The sequence below is a fragment of the Pecten maximus genome, chromosome 14 (assembly GCF_902652985.1).
Source record: "Pecten maximus chromosome 14, xPecMax1.1, whole genome shotgun sequence".
Lineage (NCBI taxonomy): Eukaryota > Metazoa > Mollusca > Bivalvia > Pectinida > Pectinidae > Pecten > Pecten maximus.
In genome coordinates, this window is record NC_047028.1 from 14,221,487 (window position 1) to 14,242,031 (window position 20,545).

Below are 20,545 nucleotides of genomic sequence, written 5' to 3' on the forward strand. Positions count from 1 at the left end.
CATAATTTCAATTTTACCACAATGTGATCTGAACCACATACGTATTAACAGACGAACGGGAGTCCATGAAAGGAGACCACTAAAATAATGTGCCAATGATAAGTTTCGGTGAACCTTTAGAAACAAACATGGCCGCGTCACTATAAAACGGCCCTGACGTAGTCTCCGTTCAAGCAAGCCCATAAATGAACCAACTCTTCAATAGCATTTTTGATTCTACTTGATCGTCTGGGTTAAAATGGTATATTTTGTATATCTATAGATTATTACAATGTATTCCCTTCATGATATCAAATAGGAAAGGAACTGTTAATGTTTCATTATGATATCTTCACTACTAAGTATCGCGCACACCATATTAGTGTCACTGAAACGTTCTATACTTCATCACATCCTTTAGATGACTTATTTTACCTGTGAATTAGATGTCCACTTCGTTCGTCGGACGCCCTTCTCCGGTAAACAACAGATCGCCAGGATTTATTACGACCAGCGATAACTGTCGTTATCATAAGACAGCTGACGGGTAGTGTTCTACAATATCGGGTACAACTTTGACCTTTGCAACTTGTCTGCCTAGTATATAGGACATGAAATTTGAGACAAACAGTAATCAGAGCTTTATTTGTATTAGATAGATTTATTTAGGCTTGACATACTTTACTGGATATCACCTTAATATTTACTACATTTTGTTTTTATTTGAAGCACGTTCTAAACTAACAGATAAGTTAAACATAGCCCATCTGATATGGGTGTTCTATTAACGTTGCTGGATAGTATATATAGTTTATCAATAGTACTGTTTGAAGTGATATGTACACACCGATCCGCCACCCTAATCAGCCTTCATTCCAGAGAAGGCTGCTAAACATATTACGATCCCTCTGTGCTAACGAGGTATTCTGTTATAGTGTATGACCTCTTATAGGCTGTTTAAGCAAATGAAATCAAACAAATTGTTGATATTATGATATGACAAGTGTAAGACCCAAAATCTGGAATTTTCCTCCCTATTTCATCTAAGTGATATTAATGGAAATGACTTCCTCAATCGCAAACCTATCGTTTCCTCGTCTAATCTTACCGGCGGGCACTTTGGTTAATGCAACAGTAGATGATGCCACACACAAGCAAGAGCAAAGCGATATCAGCGATACAATGTTAGGTTAGTTTTTTTTAATTCGTGTATTCATCTTTAGAATATTTTACCTGAAAACAGGATGCGGAATTGTATGTAAATATCGAAGATCGAAGATGACTTTAATAAAACGAATCCTACTGGATATTGTCAAAACGTATTTCTCACTAAACTAATCGAGATCACCTGAAGTGTACACGACCGCGTTAATGGAGTAAAAACAAACAACGATTACATGTATATACTAGAAAATAAGATAAGATAAATAGTGTGTATACATATACATATATGAACAATAATTACAGCTCTAATTCTCATGGTATACAGTTTGTAGCAAACAATTCAAATGTGCTTTTTAGCTCTCTGGACGGAGTCCAGGAGAGCTTACGCAGTCATTCTCATGTTTTTGCCGGAAGTAGAATTATTAAAATTTTGTGGACAGAGGATATCAGAAACAGTGGGACTGTCAGAATGGATTTCAAGACACATGATTGGGGTCGACACGAACTAGATTTGACAAGAAATTTGAGTTGTTAAATGTTTTCATTTTCGAGTAATCGTCAATTTACGGTGTCATTTTGGACATATTCGGTGTCACAGGGACATGCCGAACGTTATTCTGAGGAGTTATGAGGCAAAGTTCCTATATCAACCCACTGTAATGTGTATATAGTAATGTGCTGCAACACACGTATCCCTGTGCCGCTGCAAAAAAATGCTGCTATGCGTGTTACTTTATACACATTATGTCGTCTGCTACAGTGTACAGAGTGTCTCGCGAGGTATACGTATACGTCCCTAGCAAACACACTGATATGAAACATTACTACAATATGTATGTGAACGGATTTTGACAATATTTCGTCATGTTATGAAGAAATGTCCATAGTTTCTTCTCATAATATTTATTTATTTTTCCGTTGAGTATTTATGGAGCAATACAGAATTGTCTACACTGATAATTTCCGTGTGACGCCATTTCTCTATATGACGTTACTAAAATAACGTTAAAATGGCGTTCAAAAAATTAGGTATTGTAAAAAATATATATGATTTCTCTAGTCATATACATCGGAAAACAGTGAAAATATTATGATTCTCTATAAGAGTACAAAATTTCATTGAAAACGATCAATACACAAAGTCAGGAAAATTCATTGAAAAAGTTAAAAATACAAAGAATATATAGCAAAATTAAAAAAAAAAAAAAAAAGACTAAAATTGGCACGTTACTGTATCAACGTCCAGAGAGCTACGAGGCCCTTGGCCTCTTGTTGTTTAGTACTGTAAAACACTTATATTTCGCGAGTAGTTAATTTCCCGAACTCACCTCATTCGACTTATTCGCGAATACATAATTCCGCGAATTCTGATCCTAAAATGACGTAGTAGTCAAATGAACTGTTTCAGGCTTATATAGATCAGATTTAAACTTACATCTTCCTTAAAGAATTAAGTTAATATTTGCTCTGTCTGTAGTAACCTAAGTCATTACTTAAGATACAAGCACAAAGAATATATACACAGATGTATTTTGAAATGATAATGGAGGAAACCATCTTCAATGATATGCTAATGAAAGCAAGTAAAACAAACTATAGCTGTTGGATATCTGACAGAGACGTAAATGGTAAGGTTAACACAGATGCGTAAACCTGTCAAGTTAGATTATCATAGCTTAAGGCATAACGCCTCTATTATATAGGTTCTACAGCAAAGTTAACCAGTGAGAAAGATAGTGACTTACAGCCAAAGGTTTGAGCCATTCTCAAATAAAGCATCATATGCACCAGTCCAAAACAATGTAATGTGTGAACAAATAGGAAAACATTTCCTGGGCGCAGGGCATTATATTCCAATACGTGCATATCGATCATACATACAGACATTAACATATTGATAATATTATTTTGAATACGTCACAGAAGCAAGTTTATATAAAATATCATCTTTATTCAAATATACCGCTAAGATATGATCATTTTTCCTCAGAAAAATCCTCATAAAATAAAACCGATGAACGAAAAATGAAGCATTTGTTTGCATTTAAAATTTTGGATAGATTCGGGCGATTGTTGTTGAAACGCAAAAATAATTGCAATGTAATTATTTAGATTTTTTTCTTTTTTTCTTTTAAATATATAACTTATGAAGTTGATATTTTTTAAACTGTATATTATAATGTATAATCAATACTCAAACTTGACCTATGTATTACGTTTAATCGAAATCCATTTACAAGTGAGGTGACTTGACCGCTAACAAGTAGTTTCTATGAATAGTAGGAGTGGATCTGTGCTTGAATTTGAAACCTGAAATATAAAATCGTATTTTCATACTTGACCATTATGTGGCGTTTATTAAAATGCACTAAATAATGACAATGTTATAGTAACAGTGACATTGTTGTTGACCTTGACAGTCATGTCAAGTATGTCAAATATTGATTAACTACTTTGTAATCAAACTTGTATACTCATTATCAATTAAATCCGTTTTACTTTCTGAAGCAAACTGAGACATTACCTAAAGTATCACCATGCGTGCGTCATTTTCAAACAAAGTATCAAAATTGCAATTTTCAATAGTACATATGTAGCTAATTCCGGGGCGTAATTGCGCCAAGACAATTATGATTGAACCTTTAATTCTTGGTATGACTTCGCAATGGTATTCCTGAACCGGAGACAAGACCACGAAATAAGTTACGTTAGGGTTTTAACAGTCAATATTATATTAAGATCGAGTTTGTTTCGTTCACCTTTCCTTTAGCAGTATTTGAAATGAAATAGATAATGTTTAATTAATATGTGTTTTCAGAAGAAATAAACCCTTACTTGTGATCTGATGAGGATTTCTTTCTTAAAAGAAAATTGCCAATATATTTCTTTAAAAAGGTACGTTTACGTTTATAAATAGCATTGGATTAGCAAAACAGGTTGAAACGAAACAACCATATTGCTACAGTACACCGGAAATATCTTTCGGTTACCTGACATGAAGGCAATACTTATAACAAAATGATGCTAAGATGTTCCTAGCGATTAAAAAGATGAATCCATATTATTGTTAACTTGCTCAAATTCGGTTTGACATTTTAAAGACAGAGTTACTGACTTACTCCTCCAAATAAGTTGTTTTCAAGTTTACCTTGGGTAACATATTTCAGTCTATCAGACAGACTGAGGAAATGTTCTTGAATATCCGGTTATTAGCTGATGTACATTTATGTATACCTTAGATGTAACTTCGAGAAGTTATACTAGTGTGCAATGATTCCCCGAATTATAGTATACATTTGTATATACATATAGGTACTTGGGACTCTGCTCTACTCCAGCGTTGACCTTCTTTGTATGATTTAATATAAACAACAAAAGAAATCTGATAGATGACCTGAATTTTTAATGTGAAATGGTACACCCAAGAATTATTTTCCAGAACACATATCCTATAGAAGAGTGAAAACCTAACACTTGTTTTTTTCTGGCACGCTATAGTGACCTCCCATTGTGTTTTTATTCATTTCCTTCACCTGAAATACTATACGTACACAAAAAATGTAAGAAAATTAAGTTAATGGGATCCCTACAACTACGTGATCTGTCTCGCAAGCTCCGATCGATCCCTTCAGGGCACTTAAAATCTGATTGGTTACGTTGGAAATTGTTTTGGAAGATCTAACCAATCAGAAACTTTTTATGTGCCCTTTAGTTTGCTTGACTACATGACAGATTCACAAAACATGTCAACACATATGCACGGCCATCCTGGTATGACGTTTAATTCCATTTAATAAGACACATTTTGATTAGTCGATAAAAAAACACAAATAATGATGTCAAATCGAAGGTTTTCATGACAGTGTTTTCACGGATCAAACTAGTGAAATGAATTAAAGAGAAGACAACGTGATGGCTGACAATGGAACTGTAATTGTTGTTTCGATTGCATGATGAGTAAGAGGAGAACATTGTCATTTCTTCTCCACTCTAGGCATTAAGTTAAGAGTTTGCAGTACACACTGAGTGTAGGAAAGCACTTTTTTCTCTTAAAGATCATGTAATTCAAAGTTATTAAATTTCTGTACCTTGCTGACTCTTTTTGACACGTACGTTGGCAGTGTAGCCAACTATACGTGCGAGGTGTGGGGTTTTCACAAAGCGCCTGATATCGAACAAATTCACTTAGACTTTTGTAAAAATATTTTAGGAGTTCGTAAATCTACAGCAAACGCAATGATCTATTCTGAACTTGGTAGATTTCCTCTTCTCATTTTGCGCAAAATACGAATCTTCAAGTACTGTTGTAAATTGTTGAGTTCTCGTAACTGTATATTAAGTGCATGTTATCAAGATATGTACATAGGCTATGAATAAAATCCACATTGTAAAAATTGGGTAGCTTCAGTTAAACAGGAACTATGTGCCATTGGCTTGGTCGAGTACTGGCAGGCGCAGGGTAATTTTAATACTAGACCTTAGTAAAATGACGGTTATTAGACATTTTTAAGCGAGATTCTTTCTTTTTAACCTCGTCCAAATGCACATCGTATAAACATATTATTGACTATGTATGTCTGCAACCTTACTTAAGAAAGGCTTTTCCTGTTAAATACGTTCTACTCTGTTGGCTTCTAGTAACTAGTAGTTTGATCCATACTATTCATTTTCCTTATTGAGTCACACATATACATATATATACAAATATGTGCATGCTATAATGTCATATGCCGGTGCATTGCTCTACCCGAGATGACTTGTATTATTTTCTTGTATTCTTGTAATTGTATTATGTCGATGAGATGTATACTCTCAAGATTAATAAAGAATTGAGGATTGAGAGTATTCCAGTACTGTAGTTGGCTAAAGTTCTAGTCCAATGCTATATTTTCAATGATAATTAATTGTTGGGTTAAATTAATAAAATTTGATATATATTATTGTTGAAAGATAATATTATTGTTGAATGTGATATACATAATGTATATATTGGGAAATTAAATCATATTGATCACACTTTCTGATTGACTAAAACAGTGTCACGTGATTCCCGATTAGAAGTCAAATAGAATGGCCGTACAAAAAAACCTGGTAAAATGCTGGTTGACTTGGTGTTTCTAAAATAGATAAATAATGAATTATTCCCCCTTGGTATTGTTCAACAGTATACAATTATAGCCTTTTGCTATAAATCTCAACATTATTTACAACAATTACAACAAAAATAATAATGCAAAATATCTTGCATATTTTTTAAACATAGCATTCATAATAAACTAATATAGCCTTTTGATTGTGGTCTATACATGGTTGAATTAATCTAGACAAATATCTACCTCGGACTTCATTCTCGGTTAATATTTTTAGTTAGGTTAATAAAATCATGTATCGACCTTAACAAAAGGCTGTAATTGTATATTATTGTTAAATTACTACGTATTATCGTTCTTTTTTTTATTATCCTTTTCCACGTGCCAAGCCCCTGTACCTTTTTCCAAACAACTTCTATCTCTTCATTTGAAACAGATGGGAAATTGCCAGCGGTAAAAGTGTCTAGCCACGTTAATGGGTTTATTGTACAAGGATGGCGAACTAGTATGGAAATTCTGTCCACAATTTTAATTTGACGTCAGACCACGATTTTCTCTGATTGGTTTATTATGGTGCTTGATATTCTAGTATTTTTCTCGGGTAAGCATACTTGACCAATCGTACATGTAGTTGTAAACTGCGGGTTAAAATAATCGATAACCCACATCTTTATACCGGATCCGTTTTAACCCTACGGGAGGATATATATAGCTCGCCTGTTACTAATAATACATCGTATTAAAGTGACAAGTCATGCTAATTTTAGAAAAACTTTAAAAGTGTATTTTATCGATAACCTTATTACCAACCAAAACGGATTTTTTTTTGTTCAAAAATGAATCAGGACATCGGAATGCTTACCGTGTGTTAACGAACAGGCGTAGGAAGTGTCTAGTTATATATTGCATAATGTAAGTACATCTACAATGTCTAGATAATGGTGTATATGTAGCACGGGTCATACTTCCATTTGCTTTCCGGGGTTAAATCTCTGCTCTACTTGCTACGAACCCAGTAATGCTTCGACTACCGGTAGTCAGGGATAAACAGGAATCGCTTCAGATTTGTTTATTAGATCCTTACTGTGATATCTTTGATATCAGACCTTGTTTATTAGTTACCAGTCAATATAGAAATGAGTAGAAAGTGACGCACTATTTGATATCGAGATTCACAAGTATTGGTAAAACCACGCCTTGCAGTATATAATTGTAATGTGTATATCCGCCAATTTCATAATACCGTCCCGTATGTTAAATAGAGGGTTCATTATTGGTTTACTGTACCTATCTATGTTATTCTGAAATATCGTCAAGTATTGTAAGCTTAACATTTCCTTTCGGCATCACATTTCCTCCAACACACTTATTATTGATGACCCCATTATCATAAATGCTGGGGGGAATCTAAAATGTTACGGTATTATTGTTATAATACGCTTATAATATTCTAGGTAAATACAAGCTTTTGATTTTATGTAAGGATTTTCGTTAAACAACCGAATTTGTTTTACACATCAGCCATACTTTTTCAAACATGAAGAAAATGTTAGAAACAAGTGTTTAATGTTATTAAACGTTGAATAAGAAAAAAATATACGGCGAAATATATTGGCTTTACTGTGATCAGACGGACACTGGATTGAAACCCATTTCAAAAGTGATGTAACATCGATACTACATGTATTTTCAAGTTTTCTGGGGAGTTTCGGTTTCAACATCTTTCCTATTATGGTTTTTCTCGCAATAGAAATATTCATATCTGACTCTCTCAAGTCCATTGTAGGTAAATATTAAAATTTTGGACATTTTCTTTACATTAGCAATTCCATGTATATACCCAATAGAGCAAAATGCTACATACCGCAATTACATTTACTCTCCTGCAATAATAACAGATACTTTTATAAACATCTCCGCATTTAACCACATAATTATTTCAATTGTCACAGAAGCTTAGAAATTCAACAATGGCAATTTCAATAAAATACCTATTATTCCTCATACTTGAAGTAGTCCAATAATTTCTTTTCATATAGTTGAAAACCAATCTATGACAGTGTCGGGTGGGGTGGGGGTGGGGGGTTAGTTAGCAATATTAATCACCTTAGCAGTCATGCATGTTGATTAGACAAGGAACCAAGACAGACAGAGTGATGCTACTTACGTGTTATCTTATCTCCTTTACAAAATGGCTGATTTCATTGTCTACATCATACATATCAAAAAGTTGTACATAGCCTACGCCATCCTGATTATCAACGTAGATCGGTAACCTTATAGAAGCCTCAGAAACATTCAAGATCCCAACCGTTTCATCCAGTTTGAACGCGAGATATTAATAATATTTCCAACTTCGATAACACAAGTTACAGACGTACAGCAAATGACGTCACGATCCATTGACGTCATTTGGATGAGCAACGTCACAGTAAAATTGGAGTTGCGTTCGGTAACCAAAACATTTATTTTTATACTGAAACTGAATATTATTCAAGCTGACCCTAGAAAATAAAATATGTTAGTAAGTGATTATTTAGCCGACAATTGTGACAAATGAGATTTCTATTCTTAATATTTTAATGGATCAAACAAAATTTACAAAATATCAATCCGCCCTCTCGGATGTCTACCGTCATACTGCCTCTCTTAAGATTCTATAACTGTATTTGAATTTCGTATGCTGAACTGATTTGTGGTAAACGTTTCTGATTTTAAATTGTTGTGTTTTGGGGTTTTTTTTCATTTTTATTTTTTACACCAACCGGACACTGAATTTGAACATTTTACAATCTACACACAGAACAATGACGACAGATAACACACTACTTTAACTTTCGGATCAATAACACTTCCGTATCTGATTCATTGTGTTTACAAACACGCTATCTACCGCACACCCTTCGTTTCGATCGCCCATCGTGCAATCGTGTCACATTCATTAGACATCCTGAGCACCGATTCACGTCGTGTAATGTTGTGATATCCCACGACCAGTGTATAAAACACAGGTGTTGTACGGTGACATGTGTTTACACAAATATACAAATTTCTTATCTAAATGTATCACTTAAAATCGCTGAACCAAGAAATAAAGCTCATGTCACGTGTAGGCCTACTCCTGCCATCATTAAACGATAGGGCTCTCGTGCAATCAACATACTAATGTGACGTCAGTGTCAATGACATAATTTATTATTATGCTTTTAGAGGTGCATCTTCGCTAAACAAGGGTTAAACTACGCTAAGCTTAGCGTAGTGTAACCCTTGGTTAGCGTATATGATAGAGGGGTAGCATTGAATACAGTTGTCACATGTAGCATGCTTTACTTACTTAGCGTTACTTAGCGTAGTTTTCTGATTCAGGCTCCCTAGGGATCCTCCACATCAGACTCGTTTGACTTTAAGACTTTGCTGTGACTTCCGGTATAATTTACTATGACCTTAAAGTCTTCATACATTATTTCCTGTCCTTCTATATATTTATCTAATCAGTTCTTGAACTTGTTTGTAGTGTCCGCGCACTTTAGCCAACATATTGAAACCAGTCGTACGTATTACACCATGACTCTCTGTGTAGACTCCATTTCAATGTATTATTACACAGTTTTAGTGTCAGAATCACGCAGATTTATGATGCTACTGTGACTGGCAAGGCACTTTGATGAACATATGAAAAAACTGCGTAATTGTTTGAAGGAAGTACCATACTTTTCATTTCCATGACAACCAGGATGCCGCGTATGAAGGACGTTTTGCTGCTCCAGTACTGTTACTCTATATTTAAATGTTCCGTCGCCATGGGCTTACAGATACAAAAATAAAACATTGCCAGAAAATGGGGGCATCGTTTTTATTTCCTGATAAAAACACAGACAGCCAGATGACGTCATCAATGGCCAAGTCCATCTTTCCAGTGTCATTACACACGCATGGGGAGGCAGCATCGTGTTACGGCAATAGTCACAACAGCATACGTGTCTCACACATTATTTTCTGCACGTGTTGAACTTTTCAATAATCTATATTAACCTATATCAGAACTTCATGTTTTATTTCATGTTATTCTTTTCATTTAAACATAAATCCATCTGACCATTATATATATTCCAACATTTATGTACGTGTAGCTAGTTCAGAATTATACATACACTAAATAGACATCTACATATACCAAGATTTAAAATTGTTGCAATTGTTGTCAAAAATGATCGTCTGTTACAATGAATGATATTTTGGATAAGTGATCTCACTTATAAGTGACTAAAGGATTAAGACCAGTCAATTAACCATTAAGTAATTATTTGTTACTAAGTGGATAACATGAATGGTCAAATCAGTCAGTAGGGGACAAAATAGATACAACGCACAGCCCCAATGTCCCAAACAGTCAGTAGGGGACAAACTAGATAAGACTCATGGCCCCAACATCCTCCCAAACAGTTAGTGGTGGAAGGGGGGGGGGGGGGGGGGGGGGGGGGGGGGTTCAAAACAGATAAAACTCACAGCCCCAATGTCCCAACAGTCAGTAGGGGTCAAAACAGATAAAACTCACAGCCCCAATGTCCCAACAGTCAGTAGGGGATAAAACAGATAAAACTCACAGCCCAATGTCCTAACGGTCAGTAGGGGATAAAACAGATAAAACTCACAGCCCCAATGTCCCAACAGTCAGTAGGGGTCAAAACAGATAAAACTCACAGCGCAATGTCCCAACAGTCAGTAGGGGTCAAAACAGATCAAACTCACAGCCCCAATGTCCCAAACAGTCAGTAGGGGTCAAAACAGATAAAACTCACAGTCCCAATGTCCCAACAGTCAGTAGGGGATAAAACAGATAAAACTCACAGCCCAATGTCCTAACTGTCAGTAGGGGATAAAACAGATAAAACTCACAGCCCCAATGTCCCAACAGTCAGTAGGGGTCAAAACAGATAAAACTCACAGCGCAATGTCCCAACAGTCAGTAGGGGTCAAAACAGATAAAACTCACAGCCCCAATGTCCCAAACAGTCAGTAGGGGTCAAAACAGATAAAACTCACAGTCCCAATGTCCCAACAGTCAGTAGGGGTCAAAACAGATAAAACTCACAGCCCCAATGTCCCAACAGTCAGTAGGGGTCAAAACAGATAAAACTCACAGCCCCAATGTCCCAAACAGTCAGTAGGGGTCAAAACAGATAAAACTCACAGCCCCAATGTCCCAAACAGTCAGTAGGGGTCAAAACAGATAAAACTCACAGTCCCAATGTCCCAACAGTCAGTAGGGGACGAAACAGATACAACTCACAGTCCCAATGTCCAACAATCAGTAGGGGACGAAACAGATACAACTCACAGCCCCAATGTCCCAAACAGTCAGTAGGGGTCAAAACAGATAAAACTCACAGTCCCAATGCCCCAACAGTCAGTAGGGGTCAAAACAGATAAAACTCACAGCCCCAATGTCCCAACAGTCAGTAGGGGTCAAAACAGATAAAACTCACAGTCCCAATGTCCCAACAGTCAGTAGGGGTCAAAACAGATAAAACTCACAGCCCTAATGTCCTAACGGTCAGTAGGGGACGAAACAGATATAACGGACAGCCCAATGTCCCAACAGTCAGTAGGGGTCAAAACAGATAAAACTCACAGCCCCAATGTCCCAACAGTCAGTAGGGGTCAAAACAGATAAAACTCACAGCCCAATGTCCTAACGGTCAGTAGGGGACAAAACAGATAAAACTCACAGCCCCAATGTCCCAACAGTCAGTAGGGGTCAAAACAGATAAAACTCACAGCCCAATGTCCCAACAGTCAGTAGGGGTCAAAACAGATCAAACTCACAGCCCCAATGTCCCAAACAGTCAGTAGGGGTCAAAACAGATAAAACTCACAGTCCCAATGTCCCAACAGTCAGTAGGGGATAAAACAGATAAAACTCACAGCCCAATGTCCTAACTGTCAGTAGGGGATAAAACAGATAAAACTCACAGCCCCAATGTCCCAACAGTCAGTAGGGGTCAAAACAGATAAAACTCACAGCGCAATGTCCCAACAGTCAGTAGGGGTCAAAACAGATCAAACTCACAGCCCCAATGTCCCAAACAGTCAGTAGGGGTCAAAACAGATAAAACTCACAGTCCCAATGTCCAAACAGTCAGTAGGGGTCAAAACAGATAAAACTCACAGCCCCAATGTCCCAACAGTCAGTAGGGGTCAAAACAGATAAAACTCACAGCCCCAATGTCCCAAACAGTCAGTAGGGGTCAAAACAGATAAAACTCACAGCCCCAATGTCCCAACAGTCAGTAGGGGTCAAAACAGATAAAACTCACAGCCCCAATGTCCCAACAGTCAGTAGGGGATAAAACAGATAAAACTCACAGCCCAATGTCCTAACTGTCAGTAGGGGATAAAACAGATAAAACTCACAGCCCCAATGTCCCAACAGTCAGTAGGGGTCAAAACAGATAAAACTCACAGCGCAATGTCCCAACAGTCAGTAGGGGTCAAAACAGATCAAACTCACAGCCCCAATGTCCCAAACAGTCAGTAGGGGTCAAAACAGATAAAACTCACAGTCCCAATGTCCCAACAGTCAGTAGGGGATAAAACAGATAAAACTCACAGCCCAATGTCCTAACTGTCAGTAGGGGATAAAACAGATAAAACTCACAGCCCCAATGTCCCAACAGTCAGTAGGGGTCAAAACAGATAAAACTCACAGCGCAATGTCCCAACAGTCAGTAGGGGTCAAAACAGATCAAACTCACAGCCCCAATGTCCCAAACAGTCAGTAGGGGTCAAAACAGATAAAACTCACAGCCCCAATGTCCCAACAGTCAGTAGGGGTCAAAACAGATAAAACTCACAGCCCCAATGTCCCAACAGTCAGTAGGGGTCAAAACAGATAAAACTCACAGCCCCAATGTCCCAAACAGTCAGTAGGGGTCAAAACAGATAAAACTCACAGCCCCAATGTCCCAAACAGTCAGTAGGGGTCAAAACAGATAAAACTCACAGTCCCAATGTCCCAACAGTCAGTAGGGGACGAAACAGATACAACTCACAGTCCCAATGTCCAACAATCAGTAGGGGACGAAACAGATACAACTCACAGCCCCAATGTCCCAAACAGTCAGTAGGGGTCAAAACAGATAAAACTCACAGTCCCAATGCCCCAACAGTCAGTAGGGGTCAAAACAGATAAAACTCACAGTCCCAATGTCCCAACAGTCAGTAGGGGTCAAAACAGATAAAACTCACAGTCCCAATGTCCCAACAGTCAGTAGGGGTCAAAACAGATAAAACTCACAGTCCCAATGTCCTAACGGTCAGTAGGGGACGAAACAGATATAACGGACAGCCCAATGTCCCAACAGTCAGTAGGGGTCAAAACAGATAAAACTCACAGCCCCAATGTCCCAACAGTCAGTAGGGGATAAAACAGATAAAACTCACAGCCCAATGTCCTAACGGTCAGTAGGGGATAAAACAGATAAAACTCACAGCCCCAATGTCCCAACAGTCAGTAGGGGTCAAAACAGATAAAACTCACAGCCCAATGTCCCAACAGTCAGTAGGGGTCAAAACAGATCAAACTCACAGCCCCAATGTCCCAAACAGTCAGTAGGGGTCAAAACAGATAAAACTCACAGCCCCAATGTCCCAACAGTCAGTAGGGGATAAAACAGATAAAACTCACAGCCCAATGTCCTAACTGTCAGTAGGGGATAAAACAGATAAAACTCACAGCCCCAATGTCCCAACAGTCAGTAGGGGTCAAAACAGATAAAACTCACAGCGCAATGTCCCAACAGTCAGTAGGGGTCAAAACAGATCAAACTCACAGCCCCAATGTCCCAAACAGTCAGTAGGGGTCAAAACAGATAAAACTCACAGTCCCAATGTCCAAACAGTCAGTAGGGGTCAAAACAGATAAAACTCACAGCCCCAATGTCCCAACAGTCAGTAGGGGTCAAAACAGATAAAACTCACAGCCCCAATGTCCCAAACAGTCAGTAGGGGTCAAAACAGATAAAACTCACAGCCCCAATGTCCCAAACTGTCAGTAGGGGTCAAAACAGATAAAACTCACAGTCCCAATGTCCCAACAGTCAGTAGGGGACGAAACAGATACAACTCACAGTCCCAATGTCCAACAATCAGTAGGGGACGAAACAGATACAACTCACAGCCCCAATGTCCCAAACAGTCAGTAGGGGTCAAAACAGATAAAACTCACAGTCCCAATGCCCCAACAGTCAGTAGGGGTCAAAACAGATAAAACTCACAGTCCCAATGTCCCAACAGTCAGTAGGGGTCAAAACAGATAAAACTCACAGTCCCAATGTCCCAACAGTCAGTAGGGGTCAAAACAGATAAAACTCACAGCCCTAATGTCCTAACGGTCAGTAGGGGACGAAACAGATATAACGGACAGTCCCAATGTCCCAACAGTCAGTAGGGGACGAAACAGATACAACTCACAGTCCCAATGTCCTAACGGTCCGTAGGGGACGAAACAGATATAACTCACAGTCCCAATGTCCCAACAGTCAGTAGGGGTCAAAACAGATAAAACTCACAGTCCCAATGTCCTAACGGTCCGTAGGGGACGAAACAGATATAACTCACAGTCCCAATGTCCCAACAGTCAGTAGGGGACGAAACAGATACAACTCACAGTCCCAATGTCCTAACGGTCCGTAGGGGACGAAACAGATATAACTCACAGTCCCAATGTCCAACAATCAGTAGGGGACGAAACAGATACAACTCACAGCCCCAATGTCCTAACGGTCAGTAGGGGACGAAACAGATACAACTCACAGTCCCAGTGTCCTAACTGTCAGTAGGGGACGAAACAGATAAAACTCACAGTCCCAATGTCCAACAGTCAGTATTGGACGAAACAGATAAAACTCACAGTCCCAATGTCCCAACAGTCAGTAGGGGATAAAACAGATACAACTCACAGCCCCAATGTCCTAACGGTCAGTAGGGGACGAAACAGATATATCTCACAGCCCCAATGTCCAACAGTCAGTAGGGGATAAAACAGATAAAACTCACAGTCCCAATGTCCCAACAGTCAGTAGGGGACGAAACAGATACAACTCACTGTCCCAATGTCATAACAGTCAGTAGGGGACGAAACAGATACAACTCACAGTCCCAATGTCCTAACTGTCAGTAGGGGACGAAACAGATAAAACTCACAGTCCCAATGTCCAACAGTCAGTATTGGACGAAACAGATAAAACTCACAGTCCCAATGTCCCAACAGTCAGTAGGGGACGAAACAGATACAACTCACTGTTCCAATGTCCTAACGGTCAGTAGGGGACAAAACAGATACAACTCACAGTCAAATGTCCCAACAGTCAGTAGGGGATAAAACAGATACAACTCACAGCCCCAATGTCCTAACAGTCAGTAGGGGACGAAACAGATATATCTCACAGCCCCAATGTCCAACAGTCAGTAGGGGATAAAACAGATTAAACTCACAGCCCCAATGTCCCAAACTGTCAGTAGGGGTCAAAACAGATAAAACTTACATCCCCAATGTCCCAAACTGTCAGTAGGGGACAAAACAGATAAAACTCACAGCCCCAATGTCCCAAACTGTCAGTAGGGGTCAAAACAGATAAAACACAGCCCCAATGTCCCAACAGTCAGTAGGGGACAAAACAGATACAACCCACAGCCCCAATGTCCCAAACTGTCAGTAGGGGTCAAAACAGATAAAACTTACATCCCCAATGTCCCAAACTGTCAGTAGGGGACAAAACAGATAAAACTCACAGCCCCAATGTCCCAAACTGTCAGTAGGGGTCAAAACAGATAAAACACAGCCCCAATGTCCCAAACTGTCAGTAGGGGTCAAAACAGATACAACTCACAGCCCCAATGTCCCAAACTGTCAGTAGGGGTCAAAACAGATCAAACTCACAGCCCCAATGTCCCAACAGTCAGTAGGGATTGAAACAGATAAAACTTACAGCTTCAATGTCCCAAACAGTCAGTAGGGGACGAAACAGATACAACTCACAGCCCCAATGTCCCAAACAGTCAGTAGGGGACAAAACAGATAAAACTCACAGCCCCAATGTCCCAAACTGTCAGTAGGGGACAAAACAGATAAAACTCACAGCCCCAATGTCCAACTGTCAGTAGGGGAAAAAACAGATACAACTCACAGCCCAATGTCCCAAACTGTCAGTAGGGGACAAAACAGATAAAACTCACAGCCCCAATGTCCCAAACTGTCAGTAGGGGACAAAACAGATCAAACTCACAGCCCCAATGTCCAAACAGTCAGTAGGGGACGAAACAGATACAACTCACAGCCCAATGTCCTAACTGTCAGTAGGGGATAAAAAAGAAAAAAAACTCACAGCCCTAATGTCCCAACAGTCAGTAGGGGTCAAAACAGATATAACTCACAGTCCCAATGTCCTAACGGTCCGTAGGGGGTCAAAACAGATAAAACTCACAGTCCCAATGTCCCAACAGTCAGTAGGGGTCAAAACAGATTAAACTCACAGCCCCAATGTCCCAAACAGTCAGTAGGGGTCAAGACAGATAAAACTCACAGTCCCAATGTCCCAACAGTCAGTAGGGGACGAAACAGATACAACTCACAGCCCCAATGTCCTAACGGTCCGTAGGGGACGAAACAGATATAACTCACAGTCCCAATGTCCAACAATCAGTAGGGGACGAAACAGATACAACTCACAGCCCCAATGTCCTAACGGTCAGTAGGGGACGAAACAGATAAAACTCACAGTCCCAATGTCCAACAGTCAGTAGGGGACGAAACAGATACAACTCACAGTCCCAATGTCCTAACGGTCAGTATTGGACGAAACAGATACAACTCACAGTCCCAATGTCCTAACTGTCAGTAGGGGACGAAACAGATAAAACTCACAGCCCCAATGTCCCCAACAGTCAGTAGGGGTCAAAACAGATAAAACTCACAGTCCAAATGTCCCAACAGTCAGTAGGGGACGAAACAGATACAACTCACAGTCCCAATGTCCTAACGGTCAGTAGGGGACGAAACAGATAAAACTCACAGTCCCAATGTCCAACAGTCAGTAGGGGACGAAACAGATACAACTCACAGTCCCAATGTCCTAACGGTCAGTATTGGACGAAACAGATACAACTCACAGTCCCAATGTCCTAACTGTCAGTAGGGGACGAAACAGATAAAACTCACAGTCCCAATGTCCAACAGTCAGTATTGGACGAAACAGATAAAACTCACAGTCCCAATGTCCCAACAGTCAGTAGGGGACGAAACAGATACAAGTCACTGTCCCAATGTCCTAACGGTCAGTAGGGGACAAAACAGATAAAACTCACAGTCAAATGTCCCAACAGTCAGTAGGGGATAAAACAGATACAACTCACAGCCCCAATGTCCTAACGGTCAGTAGGGGACGAAACAGATATATCTCACAGCCCCAATGTCCAACAGTCAGTAGGGGATGAAACAGATTAAACTCACATCCCCAATGTCCTAGCAGTGAGTAGGGGTCAAAACAGATAAAACTCACAGCCCCAATGTCCCAACAGTCAGTAGGGGTCAAAACAGATAAAACTCACAGCCCCAATGTCCCAACAGTCAGTAGGGGATAAAACAGATAAAACTCACAGCCCCAATGTCCCAACAGTCAGTAGGGGATAAAACAGATAAAACTCACAGCCCCAATGTCCCAACAGTCAGTAGGGGATAAAACAGATAAAACTCACAGCCCCAATGTCCCAACAGTCAGTAGGGGTCAAAACAGATAAAACACAGCCCCAATGTCCCAACAGTCAGTAGGGGACAAAACAGATACAACTCACAGCCCCAATGTCCCAAACTGTCAGTAGGGGTCAAAACAGATAAAACTTACATCCTCAATGTCCCAAACTGTCAGTAGGGGACAAAACAGATAAAACTCACAGCCCCAATGTCCCAAACTGTCAGTAGGGGTCAAAACAGATAAAACACAGCCCCAATGTCCCAAACTGTCAGTAGGGGTCAAAACAGATACAACTCACAGCCCCAATGTCCCAAACTGTCAGTAGGGGTCAAAACAGATCAAACTCACAGCCCCAATGTCCCAACAGTCAGTAGGGGTTGAAACAGATAAAACTTACAGCTTCAATGTCCCAAACAGTCAGTAGGGGACGAAACAGATACAACTCACAGCCCCAATGTCCCAAACAGTCAGTAGGGGACAAAACAGATAAAACTCACAGCCCCAATGTCCCAAACTGTCAGTAGGGGACAAAACAGATAAAACTCACAGCCCCAATGTCCCAAACTGTCAGTAGGGGTCAAAACAGATAAAACTCACAGCCCCAATGTCCCAAACTGTCAGTAGGGGACAAAACAGATCAAACTCACAGCCCCAATGTCCCAACAGTCAGTAGGGGACGAAACAGATAAAACTCACAGCTTCAATGTCCCAAACAGTCAGTGGGGGGACCAAACAGATACAACTCACATCCCCAATGTCCAAAACAATCAGTAGGGGGCAAAACAGAAACAACTCACAGCCCCAATGTCCTAGCAGTCAGTAGGGGACAAAACAGATAAAACTCACAGCCCCAATGTCCCAAACTGTCAGTAGGGGACAAAACAGATAAAACTCACAGCCCAATGTCCCAAACTGTCAGTAGGGGACGAAACAGATAAAACTCACAGTCCAATGTCCCAACAGTCAGTAGGGGACAACATAGATAAAACTCACAGCCCCAATGTCCCAAAAGTCAGTAGGGGATAAAACAGATAAAACTCACAGCCCCAATGTCCCAAACTGTCAGTAGGGGACGAAACAGATAAAACTCACATCCCAATGTCCCAAACAGTCAGTAGGGGATAAAACAGAAACAACTCACAGCCCCAATGTCCCAACAGTCAGTAGGGGATAAAACAGATAAAACTCACAGCCCCAATGTCCCAAACTGTCAGTAGGGGACGAAACAGATAAAACTCACAGCCCCAATGTCCCAACAGTCAGTAGGGGACGAAACAGATACAACTCACAGCCCAATGTCCCAACAGTCAGTAGGGGACAAAACAGATAAAACTCACAGCCCCAATGTCCCAACAGTCAGTAGGGGACAAAACAGATACAACTCACAGCCCAATGTCCCAAACAGTCAGTAGGGGTCAAAACAGATACAACTCACAGTCCCAATGTCCAACAGTCAGTAGGGGACAAAACAGATACAACTCACAGTCCCAATGTCCCAACAGTCAGTAGGGGACAAAACAGATACAACTCACAGCCCAATGTCCCAAACAGTCAGTAAGACCGACATATTATATGTACATAGTAATACTTGACAGAAAGTTATCGATCAGAAATGTTGAAAACGTGGATTGTTTCATGACAGAAGTGAAGCGGTTAAATTGTCTGTGTATTTTAACATTCATACACAAAATCCGTCAAGCGTAGTGAAGGGAAATTATTTTTAGTATTATATGTATTTCCCCATTCATCATATTTGACAAATTGCTCTTAACAAAATGAAATAAATATGTACCAGCTTCTGTCACAGCTATTGAGTCCAGACAGAAGCGTACGAGTTTCTCCTCAAGTGTAATAGACATCGCCTCGACAAAAATAAAGCACAATAGTCCTACACATTACACAGATGGGTATAGCCAGATAGCACAGTCGATACCAAACTTATATAATTACAGCAGAGACTTTTGATATACAAGTCTCTGATTACAGTCACCAATGGGACAGGGCTGACTCCCAACTGGACGTAAACAGATACAGGACCATCCGCCCGACCATGTGTGTTTGTTTTTGTTTTTTTTTGTTTTTTTTTTTTGTTTTTCCAGATAATCTGGTTTTATGTCTTGCATTATGAGACACTGATAATGTGACACAAATTAAAGTGGGTTTCCGTCCGGATAACCAGGGGCATAGATGTACATTTGTTTATGTATTAGTGTTTAAAACTGCAAATTATATAGGAGCATGTTATGTATACACATACATAATAATTTTAGGTTTGCATACTATTTCATATCATATTAATATATCGTGTGTCCCGTCGCCCGATCACTATACATGCACCCTACCCCCCATTTAGCTGTTGATACTAACTGTAAATGATGAGGGTATAGTACAATATCACTCCATGGTAGTGTATTTGTGCGAGAATAGGGATTTATGTAACAACACACATATGTTTACAAGTTGTGCATAGTAATTTGGGTACATGATTTATGTCTTCATATTCTAGATTTTAATCCATGCACACATACTTTAAGATAGCACCACATCATAAATCTGTTCATG

General features: G+C 39.5%; 1 protein-coding gene across 4 annotated transcripts in view; it reads right to left on the bottom strand.

The window, feature by feature from the left end:
- LOC117342174 (neutral cholesterol ester hydrolase 1-like) overlaps positions 1-20,545 on the bottom strand; it is a 52,252-nt gene that overhangs the window by 11,574 nt on the left and 20,133 nt on the right. Inside the window, exon 1 of one of the 4 annotated variants that reach the window (XM_033904203.1) lies at positions 9,568-9,583. The exons of 2 other annotated variants lie outside the window; for them this stretch is intronic. The gene's annotated coding sequence lies outside the window, so the exon portion shown is untranslated. Of the gene's footprint in view, positions 1-414; positions 520-9,567; positions 9,584-20,545 lie in introns of those variants that run through there. One more of the 4 variants, XM_033904201.1, reaches the window with a different exon arrangement.